Below are 16,625 nucleotides of genomic sequence, written 5' to 3' on the forward strand. Positions count from 1 at the left end.
AAAATGTCCCATACTTCTCTTTCCCAAGGTTCCCAAGACAATGAGTCCCAGTCTTGAAAATTTCAATTGACTCAGCATCCACAGACTTTTGGGGGAATGAGTTCCAGATTTCTACCACCCTGTGTGTGACTAGTGCTTCCTGATTTCACTCCTGAATGGCCTAGTTCTAATTTTAAGATTATGTCCTCTTGTTCTGGATTTATTCTTCAGAGGAAATAGTTTCCCTGTATCTACTCTTTCGAATCCATTAATCATTTTAAATACCTTGATTAGATCACCCCATAAATGTTTAAACTCAAGAGAATACAAGCCAAGTTTATGCTACCTGTCCTCATAATTTAACCCTTTAAGTCCAGTCTGCTCTGCACCCCCTTCCAAGGCCAATCTATCTTTCCAGAGGTTTGGTACCAAAAACTGAATGCAGTACACCAGATGGGGTATGACTAAGGCTCTGTACAACCGAAGAATGACTTTCTCACTTTTGAATTCCAATCCCCTTGAGATAAAGCCAACATTCCATTAGCCTTATTGATTCTTTTTGTACCTGTGCGCTAGCTTTTAGTGATTTGTGCACATGGATGCCTAAATCCCTTTGCGCCTCCAAAACTCTCTGGGCTAGAGATTGGGCCATGTAGCGCCCATTGTTTTGGTGCTATCTGGCCTCCCAAAGTGCCAAGATGGCGTCTTGGCTGCGCATGCATGTTTCCAGCGTGACGTGCGCCGGACGCCATCTTGGTATAGGTATTAGCACATGCGCAAATACCAAACGCCGGCAGCGTGTAAAGTAGTGAGAGGAGCCGAGCGGAGCGGAGGGAGCGTCCGATAAAAGGCGGGATTTCAGAGCGCTGAGAACAGCTGAGAGGAGCCGAGCCGAGCGGAGGGAGCGTCCGATAAAAGGCGGGATTTCAGAGCGCTGAGAACAGCTGAGAGGAGCCGAGCGGAGCGGAGGGAGCGTCCGATAAAAGGCGGGATTTCAGAGCGCTGAGAACAGCTGAGAGGAGCCGAGCCGAGCGGAGGGAGCGTCCGATAAAAGGCGGGATTTCAGAGCGCTAAGAACAGCTGAGAGGAGCCGAGCCGAGCGGAGGGAGCGTCCGATAAAAGGCGGGATTTCAGAGCGCTGAGAACAGCTGAGAGGAGCCGAGCCGAGCGGAGGGAGCGTCCGATAAAAGGCGGGATTTCAGAGCGCTGAGAACAGCTGAGAGGAGCCGAGCCGAGCGGAGGGAGCGTCCGATAAAAGGCGGGATTTCAGAGCGCTGAGAACAGCTGAGAGGAGCCGAGCGGAGCGGAGGGAGCGTCCGATAAAAGGCGGGATTTCAGAGCGCTGAGAACAGCTGAGAGGAGCCGAGCGGAGCGGAGGGAGCGTCCGATAAAAGGCGGGATTTCAGAGCGCTGAGAACAGCTGAGAGGAGCCGAGCGGAGCGGAGCTGCGACCGAGTTCGAAGTGACGTCAGGAATCAGATCGGGACGCGACACAGGGGAGGCACCTGATTGGTGAGTAGGTTCAGGTGAGTATTTCTACTTATCTACAGTAACTAAAGTAAAAGGAAAGGGAAGGTCTGCAGGTCTTATAGGAAGTAGCGTTTATTTTTTAGTGAATCAAGGTCCCTAGTGTAGTTAACATTCTCTAAATTGAGAACAATTTAAAGGAGTAAACTCCTTAAAGGGAGTGGTAAGTAGTTTTTCTTTCCTTTTTTTTTCTCTTGACATTGTAGTTGTTCTTAAGCTAATTTAAGGGTTAAGTCATGGCAGGAGATCCCAGGGCCGTGTCATGTTCCTCTTGTGGGATGTGGGAATTCAGGGCTCCTTCCTGTATCCCTGATTCCTTCACCTGCGGGAAGTGTGTCCAGCTGCAGCTATTGTTTGACCGCTTGACGGCTCTGGAGCTGCGGATGGACTCACTTTGGAGCATCCGCGATGCTGAGAAAGTCGTGGATAGCACGTTCAGTGAGTTGGTCACACCGCAGATAAAAATTACTGAGGGAGATAGTGAATGGGTGACCAACAGACAGAGGAAGAGTAGGAAGGCAGTGCAGGGGTCCCCTGCGGTCATCTCCCTCCAAAACAGGTATACCGTTTTGGATACTGTTGGGGGAGATGGCTCACCAGGGGAAGGTGGCAGTGGCCAGGTTCATGACACCGTGGCAGGCTCTGCTGCACAGGAGGGCAGGAAAAAGTGTGGCAGAGCTATATTGATAGGGGACTCGATTGTAAGGGGAATAGACAGGCGTTTCTGCGGACGCAACCGAGACTCCAGGATGGTATGTTGCCTCCCTGGTGCAAGGGTCAAGGATGTCTCGGAGCGGCTGCAGGATATTCTGGAGGGGGAGGGGGAGGGTGAACAGCCAGTTGTCGTGGTGCATATAGGCACCAACGATATAGGTAAAAAACAGGATGAGGTCCTACAAGCTGAATTTAGGGAGTTAGGAGTTAAACTAAAGAGTAGGACCTCAAAGGTAGTAATCTCAGGATTGCTACCAGTGCCACGGGTTAGTCAGAGTAGGAATGACAGGATAGCTAAGATGAATACGTGGCTTGAGAGATGGTGCAAGAGGGAGGGATTCAAATTCCTGGGCCATTGGAACCGGTTCTGGGGGAGGTGGGACCAGTACAAATTGGACGGTCTGCATCTGGGCAGGACTGGAACCAATGTCCTAGGGGGAGTGTTTGCCAGTGCTGTTGGGGAGGGTTTAAACTAATGTGGCAGGGGGATGGGAACCGATGCAGGAAGTCAGTGGGAAATAAAGTGGTGACAGAAACAAAAGGCAGTAAGGGAGAGTGTACAAAACATGACCGGACAGATGGTCTGAGAAAGCAGGGCAAAGACCAAGGGAAGTCTAGATTAAACTGCATTTATTTCAATGCAAGAAGTCTGATGGGCAAGGCAGATGAACTCAGGGCATGGATGGGTACATGGGACTGGGATGTTATAGCTATTACTGAAACATGGCTAAGGGAGGGGCAGGACTGGCAGCTCAATGTTCCAGGGTACAGATGCTATAGGAAAGATAGAGCAGGAGGTAAGAGAGGAGGGGGAGTTGCGTTCTTGATTAGGGAGAACATCACGGCAGTAGTGAGAGGGGATATATCCGAGGGTTCGCCCACTGAGTCTATATGGGTAGAACTGAAAAATAAGAAGGGAGAGATCACTTTGATAGGATTGTACTACAGACCCCCAAATAGTCAACGGGAAATTGAGGAGCAAATATGTAAGGAGATTACAGACAGCTGCAAGAAAAATAGGGTGGTAATAGTAGGGGACTTTAACTTTCCCAACATTGACTGGGACAGCCATAGCATTAGGGGCTTGGATGGAGAGAAATTTGTTGAGTGTATTCAGGAGGAATTTCTCATTCAGTATGTGGATGGCCCGACTAGAGAGGGGGCAAAACTTGACCTCCTCTTGGGAAATAAGGAAGGGCAGGTGACAGAAGTTTTAGTGAGGGATCACTTTGGGACCAGTGATCACAATTCCATTAGTTTTAAGATAGCTATGGAGAAGGATAGGTCTGGCCCAAAAGTTAAAATTCTAAATTGGGGAAAGGCCAATTTTGATGGTATTAGACAGGAACTTTCAGAAGTTGATTGGGAGAGTCTGTTGGCAGGCAAAGGGACGTCTGGTAAGTGGGAGGCTTTCAAAAGTGTGTTAACCAGGGTTCAGGGTAAGCACATTCCTTATAAAGTGAAGGGCAAGGCTGGTAGAAGTAGGGAACCTTGGATGACTCGGGAGATTGAGGCACTAGTCAAAAAGAAGAAGGAGGCATATGACATGCATAGGCAGCTGGGATCAAGTGGATCCCTTGAAGAGTATAGAGATTGCCGGAGTAGAGTTAAGAGAGAAATCAGGAGGGCAAAAAGGGGATATGAGATTGCTTTGGCAGATCAGGCAAAGGTGAATCCAAAGAGCTTCTACAAATACATAAAGGGCAAAAGGGTAACTAGGGAGAGAGTAGGGCCTCTTAAGGATCAACAAGGTCATCTATGTGCGAAACCACAAGAGATGGGTGAGATCCTGAATGAATATTTCACATCGGTATTTACGGTTGAGAAAGGCATGGATGTTAGGGAACTTGGGGAAATAAATAGTGATGTCTTGAGGAGTGTACATATTACAGAGAGGGAGGTGCTGGAAGTCTTAACGCGCATCAAGGTAGATAAATCTCCGGGACCTGATGAAATGTATCCCAGGACGTTATGGGAGGTTAGGGAGGAAATTGCGGGTCCCCTAGCAGAGATATTTGAATCATCCACCGCTACAGGTGAGGTGCCTGAAGATTGGAGGGTAGCAAATGTTGTGCCTTTGTTTAAGAAGGGCGGCAGGGAAAAGCCTGGGAACTACAGACCAGTGAGCCTGACATCTGTAGTGGGTAAGTTGTTAGAGGGTATTCTGAGGGACAGGATCTACAGGCATTTGGAGAGGCAGGGACTAATTAGGAACAGTCAGCATGGTTTTGTGAGAGGAAAATCATGTCTCACGAATTTGATTGAGTTTTTTGAAGGGGTAACCAAGAAGATAGATGAGGGCTGTGCAGTAGATGTGGTCTACATGGACTTCAGCAAAGCATTTGACAAGGTACCGCATGGTAGGTTGTTACATAAGGTTAAATCTCATGGGATCCAAGGTGAGGTAGCCAATTGGATACAAAATTGGCTTGATGACAGAAGACAGAGGGTGGTTGTAGAGGGTTGTTTTTCAAACTGGATGCCTGTGTCCAGCGGTGTGCCTCAGGGATCGGTGCTGGGTCCACTGTTATTTGTTATTTATATTAATGATTTGGATGAGAATTTAGGAGGCATGGTTAGTAAGTTTGCAGATGACACCAAGATTGGTGGCATTGTGGACAGTGAAGAAGGTTATCTAGGATTGCAACGGGATCTTGATAAATTGGGCCAGTGGGCCGATGAATGGCAGATGGAGTTTAATTTAAATAAATGTGAGGTGATGCATTTTGGTAGATCGAATCGGGCCAGGACCTACTCCGTTAATGGTAGGGCGTTGGGGAGAGTTATAGAACAAAGAGATCTGGGAGTACAGATTCATAGCTCCTTGAAAGTGGAGTCACAGGTGGATATGGTGGTGAAGAAGGCATTCGGCATGCTTGGTTTCATTGGTCAGAACATTGAATGCAGGAGTTGGGATGTCTTGTTGAAGTTGTACAGGGCATTGGTGAGGCCACACTTGGAGTACTGTGTACAGTTCTGGTCACCCTATTATAGAAAGGATATTATTAAACTAGAAAGAGTGCAGAAAAGATTTACTAGGATGCTACCGGGACTTGATGGTTTGACTTACAGGGAGAGGTTAGACAGACTGGGACTTTTTTCCCTGGAGAGTAGGAGGTTAAGGGGTGATCTTATAGAAGTCTATAAAATAATGAGGGGCATAGATAAGGTCGATAGTCAAAATCTTTTCCCAAAGGTAGGGGAGTCTATAACGAGGGGGCATAGATTTAAGGTGAGAGGGGAGAGATACAAAAGGGTCCAGAGGGGTAATTTGTTCACTCAAAGGGTGGTGAGTGTCTGGAACGAGCTGCCAGAGGCAGTAGTAGAGGCGGGTACAATTTTGTCTTTTAAAAAGCATTTGGACAGTTACATGGGTAAGATGGGTATAGAGGGATATGGGCCAAGTGCAGGCAATTGGGACTAGCTTAGTGGTATAAACTGGGCGACATGGACATGTTGGGCCGAAGGGCCTGTTTCCATGTTGTAACTTCTATGATTCTATGAAAATGTGTAAAATCAGTTTGCAACTCTGATTTAAAGTGATAGACACCATCTGGACCTTAACGTTCAACTCAACGCACAGTCTTAACCAAGCACATCTGAACATGTGCCTCGAGGACCTCCCACCAGCGCTATTTAAAGGGACTGTGCAGGTTAGTTGCTGGATTATTGCTTCTGGCTGCTGGTGGAATAGGAAGTGTTTTTTGAAGCTCCCTATACTTACTGAGAGTTGCTACAGTACATTTGAGAGTGGTTTGGCAGGTACTGTCTTACGGTTCGGAAAGTTACAACTGTGGTTGAACAACGTTCCTGGCAACCATGGGCGGTTTGCTAGGGTTCCCGCTGGGCATTGAGCATGACTGGGAGCATGCAGAGAGGCCATGCACAGCAGATCAAGCTGCGAGGAGGGAGGAGGAGGAGGTGCATGGCACTGAGCAGGAGGCCATATCCAATGAAAGTCCTCTGGGACCAATTCTCTTACCTCAACATGAGCAAGGAGCATTGCATCCAACGGCTGAGGTTCACCAAGGAGGCCGTGACGGAGATCTGTCAATTGGTGCGACCGCAACTGCAGCCTCAGGGCTGGGCAAGGACAGCATTGCCTGTGGCTGTGAAGGTAACCGTGGCGCTGAACTTCTACGGCTCAGGATCATTTCAGGCCTCTGTTGGCGACATGTCCCACATCTCGCAGTATGCAGTGCACTGCTACATAAGGGAGGTCGTAGACGCACTGTACGAGATGAGGAACAGGTTCATCACATTCCCTCTTGACAGGGACAAGCAGAATGAGCGAGCAGGGGGGTTTGCTCGCATTGCTGGCTTCTCCATGTTGCAGGGTGTCATTGAATGCACGCACATTGCCCTGCAAGTCCTGCATTATCAACTCGGCCGTCTTCGTCAACTGACAGGACTTTCACTCCGAGCATGCAGCTGGCTTGCGACCACCCGCATCGAATCATGGAGGTCGATGCCTGCTACCCTGGGAGCAGTCATGACGCCTTTGTTATGCGGCAATCCAATGTGCCAGCTATCTTTCACCCGGCTCGGCAAGTCAAAGGCTGGCTACTGGGTGACAAGGGCCACCCCCTCACGCAGTGTCTCATGACTCCTGGCAGGAACCCACGCACAGGTGCAGAGCAGGCCTACAATGATAGCCATGCTGCCACACGCAATGTTGTGGAGCACACCATAGGCCTCCTGAAACAACGCTTCCGCTGCCTGGACTGTTCTGGAGGAGCCCTGCAGTACTCCGCTGAGTGGGTGGGAAGATTCGTGGTGGTATGCTGCTTGCTGCATAACCTCGCCATCATGAGGGACCAGCCCTTGCCACCGATGATCGGAGAAGACCGTGAGCCAGAGATGGAGGAGGAAGAGGCTGAGGAGGAGGAGGAGGAGGGGGAGGAGCAAGTGGACGAAGACGCAAGGGTGCAACAGGGAACGCATGCATTGTCTGCAAAGGCTCTGCATGCTCACCTGATTCGTGCCTGCTATCAATAATGTCAACTGCTTCCCCACCTGTCCGCACCCACATGACTATCAAATCCCCTCCATCTGATTACACATTTGTTTCCCCCTCAGCTCAAACAAAAACCATCGCTAAATACAAATTCAAAGTCACATTTATCAATTAACAAATAAAATTATGGAAACAGAACAGAACTATTCACCCTTGTGCATTGCCGTAGTACCTGTTGTTCGTGTGCCTTTACCTATCATAGTGCTCCTACAAGGTGCATCCCCAGTGGCTGGAGCATGGGTGGTGGAAGGCTGCTGGCCTTCAATTGAGGAGCGTGTAGATAGCCTTGGAGGACGACCTCGAGCAGCTCTGGGCTGGGAGAGCCTGGCTTCAGACTGCACCATCTCAGCATGGGCTGCAGCAGACTGGCCTGGCTGGCTGATAAGCAACAACAAGGGCACTGGCAGAGTGGCAGGGGTGGGTGCAGGAATGCTGTCGTCCTGAGAGAGGACAGCAGGTCCAACTGCCATGGCACCACTGCCATTCTCCTGGGGTGGTGCCTCAGCAATCCTGGTGTTCAGCTGGAGAACGGATCGCTGGAACGCTGACACGCCCTGGAAGCCCCGTTCCACAACAGTCCCCAGAGACACGATAGCAGCAGTCTGAGTTACAACAGTAGCTTGATGACCTCTGATGACATCAGTCTGTGCTGCAATGGAAGCCGCGACATCAGCCATCAGGCGCTGCATCATGGTGGGTTCCACAGGTGCGCTGATGGAGGTGACCACCTGTTATATGTTGGAAAGGATGGGCTCCAAGCTCTGCGCAAAGCCCTGTGCCAAGTTGGAGCTGGACTCCTCCATGCCCCTTGTCATTGTGCGCAGGCTTTCTGTCAAGCTATCCAGTGCCCTAAGCATTTGGTGGTGTACACCCATCAGCTGTCTTCTATAGCCTGGCCCATCAAAGTCCTCACCTGACTCCTCTGCAGCAAAACTTGTGAGCGACCCTACCCTCTAGAGCTGGCACCCGTGGTATCCGTTCCCTCGGTCCCAGCTCCTGTGCACTTGTGCCCGGTGTCTCACCACGTGCAGATCCCTCCTCTAACCTAACCTCTAAAGGACGCGCACTGTCAGTCTCTGAGCTGGTGGAGCAGAGTGTCAGATCGAGTGACGGTGTGGCTTCAGTGTCTTCCTCCTTGGGTTTCTGCAATGACAAAGGGAAACAGGTTGAGTTGTGGAGTGGGGAGAGGAGCAAGTAAGATGTGCGTGCTGACAGCATTTGCAGCACGTGAGTCAGAAAAGATTATGGGAGGAGGGAGGTGTGGGAAATGAGAAGGAGCATTAGATATGCAGAGACCCCCTTCATCGGGACCTCCAGCGTGGCATGTGGTCACGGCTGCAGTGACGGCCCGGACAATGATCTGAAGCACAGTCTCCTCCAAGGGGGTGAGGACGTGTAGGTATGCCAGTTCTCCCTCAGGTCTCTCCTGCTGCCAGCTGTTATGCGCCACCTTCTCCTGCAAGACAGAGGGCAGTGTGTCAATGAGTATTCTGCAAGGTGTCTGGGTGATGTGCCTGTCACGGTCGAATAGCTGCCAGTGTGTGACACCTATGAATGGTGGTTGTGTGGCCTGCAAGTGTGGTACTATGTACGGGTGAGATGCAGCATGCCGAGTGCAGCATTGTATATGGATGGGCAGTGTTTGTTGGTGGGTGGGTGGTGTGTGATGCGTGGAGAAGTGGTGCAGTTGGTAGGATGTGCCACTTGACACATGCATCCACTCACCTTGACCAATCGTGTCAAATCATTGAACTTCTTTCGGCACTGCACCCATGCGCGTGGTGCAGTGCTCCTGGCGTTCACTTCCTGGGCCACAGCCTCACAATGTCTGCGGAGCTGGAGTTGGAGGATCTCCTGCCACCCTGCTGGTACATGTTGGCCCTCCTTTCGTCCACCCCCTCCACCAGGGCCTCCAGTGCATCATCAGAGAAGCAGGGTGTCCGCTCTCGCACCGGTCCCACCATCCCTCCGGCCATCTTTCCCTCCTCCCGGTGGACTGTGCATCCCCATTTAAAATGTGCACTTGCACCTTTAAGAGGTGCAGGCTGCCAATGACGTGCGCTGAGCACGCCCCATTTCGGACTTCTTCATTCTCCGTGCAGCCTCTCAGCAGCACGAGTAGTGCTGGCTGCACAGAGCTATCATGCTAATTAGCAGGCAGCTCAAAATTCACATGCTGCCTGCGTAGGGGCCATCAGGTGCGGGTCAATAGCAGATCGGGCTATCTACGTCCGATAATAGGCCTTATCCAATTTTTTCCCCCCATAGTCTCTCCCCATTAAGTAAATAATCTGATTTGTCTTTCTCAGATCGAAAGTGGACGACCTCACACTTCCCCACATTGAATTCCATCTGTCATAGTTTTGCCCACTCACTTTGTCTGTCTGTGTCCCTTTGTAACTTCCTCCTCCCATCCACACAACTTACTGTGCCTCCTAACGTAGTGTCATCTGCAATCACTAACTTACCAAACTGAGACCGAAGCTAGAAACATAACATGTTTTCACAAAAATTAAACTTGCAAGTTTTCAAAAGGCTCAAAAAGATAATTAATGGCCCCGATATTACCAGGGAGGCGGGTTGGCAGCGGGGGGTCGACTGGGCGCATGGGTAACCTGCCCAGTAAAATTGGTGGGTTCCCCACGCGATCGCAAGTAAATTGAAGCCACTTTCCTTGGCTTCCAGGTTTCCCGTTAGAAACCTGCGCAGTGGGCGGACTGCTCACCCGCATCACAGGCTGTCAGCTGGATGAGCCCTATTTAAAGGGGCAGTCCTCCAATGCTGCTCCTGGAGCCAAGAACCAAAACAGCAGCATGAAGCAGTCCAGGGGAAAGGTTGCTCCCAGGTTTAGTGATGCCTCACTCCAGGTCTTACTGGATGGGGTGAGGAGGACGAGGGACATCTTCTATCCGGCCGATGGAAGGAAGTGTCCTCCCTTTGCCACCAAGAAGGCCTGGCTCGAGGTGGCAAAGGAGGTCAGCAGCACCAGCAACATCTTGCGCACGTGGATACAGTGCAGGAAGCGCTTCAATGACCTAACTAGGTCAGCCAAAGTGAGTATACTTACTCATTCTCCTACACTCCGTCTTCCACATCACCGCCCCCACCCCACAACTCCTTCTGCACTGCCAACACTACTCTATCACATCACTCCTTACACCCATTCAAACCTCATCCTCAACTTACTTGCACTTACTCACCTCCCCAGTACTCATCCCACCACTACCACTCAACCCAATCCTCATGCAATGCCATGGCTCTGTCTCATACTCACCCTCTGATGCATCTCTTTCACGGTCACCCTCACCCAAACCAAGGCCATGTCACCATCACTCACTTATGCCTCTCTACTTTCTCCCCTTATAGGGAGAGGGCGAAGACCGGAGGGGGGCCGCAACATCTGGTGGTCCTCACGGACGCGGAGCAGGAGGCTCTCGAATTGAGCCGCACCCTCAAGTGCCTGTCCGTGGGGGACGCCGAGACTGGCACCCAACAAACGACTGGTGACAGAACTTTAACATTCAGCACTCACAACAGCAAATGATGTTAATATGCCTTGCCATCTTCAGCACCTCAACATCTGTCATCATGCTTAATGTTGCCTTCCGTTCTCTTACAGGGCCTTCAGCGATTGCCGTGACAGTGGAGGTCGATTCCTCAGAGGACCTGCCGGCCTCTGAGGGGGCACCGTCACATCTGAGTGAGCCATCCACCAGCGCAGATACACACACCTCGGTGGGTCCCTGTCGTCACTTAGTTGGGGTTGCACCCGGTGAGTCACCACACACAAGTGAGCACGAGCAGACACTGGTGGCAGGGGCAGCTGTGGAGAGTCCGCATCGGTCGGAGCATTCTTCTCCAGGCTCTGCTCAGCTGGACACAGATGCTGAACCCTGGGGGCCATCCATTAAAAGGAGAATGATCGAGGGGCAGCAGCACATTTGCGAGGTGCTGGAACAGGTGCCACGCGCACTCTCCACAATCGCGCAGAGGATAGAGTCGTCCAACTCCTGCACGAGAGGAATGGCGGCGCAGATACGGGAGGGAATCTCTGAGATACTGTCACAGGGATGTGAAGGCATCTCTGAGATAGTGTCGTGGGTAAATGTGGGAATATCTGCGATGGACGGAAGGCTAGCCTCCATCGAGCTTCAAGCATGGTTCAACAACGAGGCCATTGCGGCCCTGACAACGGCCGTTTGGACTCAGGGTGAGCAACTTTCTGCCGCCTTAAACAGGCAGGCAGATACACTAGCACTGGCCTTACAAGACGTCACGCATGTCCTCCAAACTATCGTCCAGCAGAGTGGTAGGAGTGATGTGGGCCTTGCCCAGGAGAGGGATGATGGCGAAAGGGGACATGGAAGTGGGGACGCCACTCAAAGTGCTTCTATGTCTCACCCGTTGCCCCCCTCTCAACCAGTACCCGCAATGCTGCCTCCTCTCCAGGTGGTCGAGACTGCCCCTGCACAGGTGCAGGTGGAGCAGTCTTTGGAGGGGCCCTCAAGGGTACCAAAACCCAGAGGGCGTAGGCCCAAAACATCAGGGCATGAAAAAGAGCAACCAGCCACTACCTCTGCTGCAGCCACTGGGGACGCACCATGTAGGAGTAGTAGGAAGCGTAAGCCAAAGATTTTGTGAGCACAAGAGGGATGCACAAGGGTGTTTGACGGTTTGTCATGTTTTTGTATTTATATTTGTTTTGTTTTCCATTCACAATCAATCTTATTATTATCACCACTACTGCCACGTCTTGCCCATTCTTGACTGGCTTGTGCAATAGTCCCTTTCATGAGGTTCACTGTGAACATCCATACTTGATGACACCCATTGGGTCACCCTACAGTGGGTGTATGTGTAGTTGCACGACTATTTTGTGCAGGTACCTGTGGCGCAACACTGTGATGTGGAGCTCCATGTGGTAGAGGTGGACGGTGTGCCTGGCAAGGCTGGTGATGTTGCTCGTCCTCGGATGAAGTGATGAATGCAGCCATGGCGCCCGCCATCCTGACGGTGTGGGTTTGAGGGGGTGCACAAAGTAGGTAAGTGTGTTTGCACAGCAGAGTTTAGGGTATAAATTAATAATTTTGAGTGGAAAGACAAAGGTGTTGCAGCCAAAACTTTGTCTGAAGTGACAGAGTGCCCTGCTGCAATAAATGAGGTTTCCCCCCCCACCTGTTAAATACATAAGAACATAAGAAATAGGAGCAGGAGTAGGCCAATCGGCCCCTCGAGCCTGCTCCGCCATTCAATAAGATCATGGCTGATCTGATCCTAACCTCAAATCTAAATTCATGTCCAATTTCCTGCCCGCTCCCCGTAACCCCTAATTCCCTTTACTTCTAGGAAACTGTCGATTTCTGTTTTAAATTTATTTAATGATGTAGCTTCCACAGCTTCCTGGGGCAGCAAATTCCACAGACCTACTACCCTCTGAGTGAAGAAGTTCCTCCTCATCTCAGTTTTGAAAGAGCAGCCCCTTATTCTAAGATTATGCCCCCTAGTTCTAGTTTCACCCATCCTTGGGAACATCCTTACCGCATCCACCCGATCAAGCCCCTTCACAATCTTATATGTTTCAATAAGATCGCCTCTCATTCTTCTGAGCTCCAATGAGTAGAGTCCCAATCTACTCAACCTCTCCTCATACATCCGCCCCCTCATCCCCGGGATTAACCGAGTGAACCTTCTTTGTACTGCCTCGAGAGCAAGTATGTCTTTTCTTAAGTATGGACACCAAAACTGTATGCAGTATTCCAGGTGCGGTCTCACCAATACCTTATATAACTGCAGCAATACCTCCCTGTTTTTATATTCTATCCCCCTAGCAATAAAAGCCAACATTCCGTTGGCCTTCTTGATCACCTGCTGTACCTGCATACTAACTTTTTGATTTTCTTACACTAGGACCCCCAGATCCCTTTGTACTGCAGTACTTTCCAGTTTCTTGCCATTAAGATAATAACTTGCTCTCTGATTTTTCCTGCCAAAGTGCATAACCTCACATTTTCCAATATTGTATTGCATCTGCCAAATCTCCGCCCACTCACCCAGCCTGTCTATATCCCCTTGTAGGTTTTTTTATGTCCTCCTCACTCTCTACTTTCCCTCCCATCTTTGTATCATCTGCAAACTTTGATATGTTACTCGGTCCCCCCTCCTCCAAATCGTTAATATAGGTTGTAAAGAGTTGGGGACCCAGCACCGACCCCTGCGGAACACCACTGGCTACTGGTTGCCAGTCCGAGAATGAACCATTTATCCCAACTCTCTGCTTCCTGTTAGATAACCAATCCTCCACCCATGCCAGAATATTACCCCCAATCCAGTGATTCTTTATCTTGAGCAATAACTTTTATGTGGCACCTTGTCGAATGCCTTCTGGAAGTCTAAATACACCACGTCCACTGGTTCCCCTTTATCCACCCTGTACGTTATGTCCTCAAAGAACTCAAGCAAATTTGTCAGACATGACTTCCCCTTCATAAAGCCATGCTGACTTTGTCCTATTAAATTATGTTTATCCAAATGTTCCGCTACTGTCTCCTTAATAATAGACTCCAAAATTTTACCCACCACAGATGTTAGGCTAACTGGTCTATAATTTCCAGCCTTCTGCCTACTACCCTTTTTAAATAAGGGTGTTACATTAGCAGTTTTCCAATCTGCCGGGACCTTTGCCGAGTCCAGAGAATTTTGGAAAATTAGTACCAAAGCATCCACAATCCCTACTGCCACTTCCCTCAAGACCCTAGGATGTAAGCCATCAGGTCCAGGGGATTTATCCGCCTTGAGTCCCATTAATTTACTGAGTACCAATTCCTTAGTGATTTTAATCGTATTTAGCTCCTCCCCCCCTAGAGCCCCCTGTTTGTCCAGTGTTGGGATATTCTTAGTGTCCTCTACCGTAAAGACTGAAACAAAATATTTGTTCAGCATTTTTGCCATCTCCATGTTTCCCACCATTAATTTCCCGGTCTCATCCTCTAAGGGACCTACGTTTGCCTTTGCCACCCTTCTTCTTTTTATATAACTATAGAAACTCATGTTATCTGTTTTTATATTTTAGGCTAATTTATTTTCATAATTTATCTTCCCTTTCTTAATCAATCCTTTAGTTACTTTTTGCTGACTTTTGAAGACTTCCCAATCTTCTATCCTCCCACTAAGTTTGGCTACCTTATATGTCCTTGTTTTTAGTCGGATACTATCCTTAATTTCTTTACTTAGCCACGGATGGCTGTCATTTCTTTTACACCCTTTTTTCCTCAGTGGAATATATATTTTTTGAAAGTTGTAAAATAACTCCTTAAATGAACACCACTGCTCATGTACCGTCTTACCCTTTAATCTATTTTCCCAGTCCACTTTAATCAATTCCGCTCTCATACCATCATAGTCTCCTTTATTCAAGCTCAGTACGCTTGTTTGAGAACCAACCTTCTCACCCTCTAATTGGGTATGGAATGTAATCATGTTATGGTCACTCATTCCAAGGGGATCCTTAACTAGGACATTATTAATTAATCCTGGCTCATTACACAGGACCAGGTCCAAGGTTGCTTGCCCCCTTGTAGGATCAGTTACATACTGCTCAAGAAATCCATCCCTAATACACTCAATAAACTCTTCCTCAAGGCTGCCCTGCCCAATTTGATTTGTCCAGTTAATATGATAGTTAAAATCCCCCATAATTATAGCTGTTCCCTTGTTACATACCCCGACTATTTCCTGATTAATACTTCTTCCAGCAGAGTTGCAACTATTAGGAGGCCTATATACTACGCCCACTAGTGTTTTCTTCCCCTTATTATTCCTTAGCTCTACCCAAACTGTTTCATTGTCCTGATCCTTTGTCCCAATATCATTTCTCTGTATTACAGTGATTCCTTCCTTTATTAACATAGCCACCCCACCTCCCCTTCCTTCCTGCCTGTCCTTCCTGATTGTTAAATACCCTGGCATATTTAATTCCCAGTTGTTGTCACCCTGCAGCCATGTTTCTGTAATGGCCACAAGATCATACCCATACGTAGTTATTTGTGCCGTTAACTCGTCCATTTTGTTACGAATGCTGCGTGCATTCAGATAAAGAACTTTCAAATATGTTTTGTGACACTTAGTTCCTGCTTTTTCCTTTTTTAACACTTTACCTTTTACTCCATACCTTCTGTCCCTTCCTGACACGCTTTCCTCTGTCTCCCTGCTCAGGTTCCCAACCCCCTGCCACAGCTTTGATGCTGGGTTAATCGCCTTACGCCTTCTAGTTTTTATTTTTTCTGTCGTGCCTAAAGTACACTTTCTTTCCGCTGCTCTACGCTTTTCCCTTTCACTTGTTCTTGAACAACTGTTTGTACTATTTGTATTGTAGATTTCCCCTGGGTCTTCCCCTCTCTTGCTGCTCTCAACTTTATTCTCTTCTGACTCCCCGCTCAGGTTCCCATCCCCCTGCCACTCTAGTTTAATCCTTCCCCAACAGCACCCAAATACACCTTTGCATCTCCCACTGGCTGCTGGCTGAAACATGTCTGCTTGAACAGGGAGTGTTTCCCACAGCACGGGAAACACGCTGAGAAGACTTGAAAATTCCACCCCTGCCAAAATCTCCTGTCATGAGGTCTGTCAAGGACCTCAACTAGGTAAGTAAGTATTTAAATTGTAATCCCGCCGGCTTTAATTGCCGGTAGGAGTTCCGCATGCGGGAGCTGCGCGCACACCCGAACACGTCACTGGGGAACCCGGAAGTGGGTGGGTTGGAGCCGGGGTCTGGACCCGCTCCGGGATTCCCTGATTTTACGAGCCCCCCCCCCCCCCCCCCCCCCCCCCAGCCCCCACTTGGCCATCCTAAAATCGACCCCAATGTATCTAAGAACAAAAAGGATCTTCATTCTTCAAAATAATGCATCCTCCACACACTACTGGAGCTAGGCTATACGTCACAATGTTCGAGGGATGTAATGTGGTGGGCAATGCTCTACTGTGATGTTAGAAAATTGGAATGCACTAAGCGATGTTGCACTATGCCGGTCCATATAGTATCCCTCTCCACTCTGTATAAAGGACCTGCGTGTGCATCAGAATGGCAGTTCATTCTGAATTGCAGTTTAAAAGAGACTAATAAAATATTAATACATATGCCCCTTGAAAAGCCTAAGTGGGCAAGCAGCAGGTGAAGGATATATCAGTTTGAAGAATGAATAAAACCCTACACCTCTCTCAAAGCTAACCCAGTAGGACCTATGATGAGGAGCAAGCGGATTTCTATGAAGGGGCTAAGACCTGAGTTGCCAGGACAGACCTACCATTCATGATTAAGTTTAAAAAGTGATTGTTAAATGTATGGGGGATACTCCGTGTAACAGGTTTCCACGTACTATCAACGGACACC

The 16,625-nt window shown here is 49.1% G+C and overlaps 1 protein-coding gene across 2 annotated transcripts in view; it reads right to left on the reverse strand.

Annotated features, from left to right (window-relative positions):
- The window catches only part of rmnd1 (required for meiotic nuclear division 1 homolog), a 75,561-nt gene that overhangs the window by 24,932 nt on the left and 34,004 nt on the right, over positions 1–16,625 (reverse strand). The window lies entirely within an intron of this gene.

The sequence above is a fragment of the Heptranchias perlo genome, chromosome 8 (assembly GCF_035084215.1).
Source record: "Heptranchias perlo isolate sHepPer1 chromosome 8, sHepPer1.hap1, whole genome shotgun sequence".
Taxonomy (NCBI): domain Eukaryota; kingdom Metazoa; phylum Chordata; class Chondrichthyes; order Hexanchiformes; family Hexanchidae; genus Heptranchias; species Heptranchias perlo.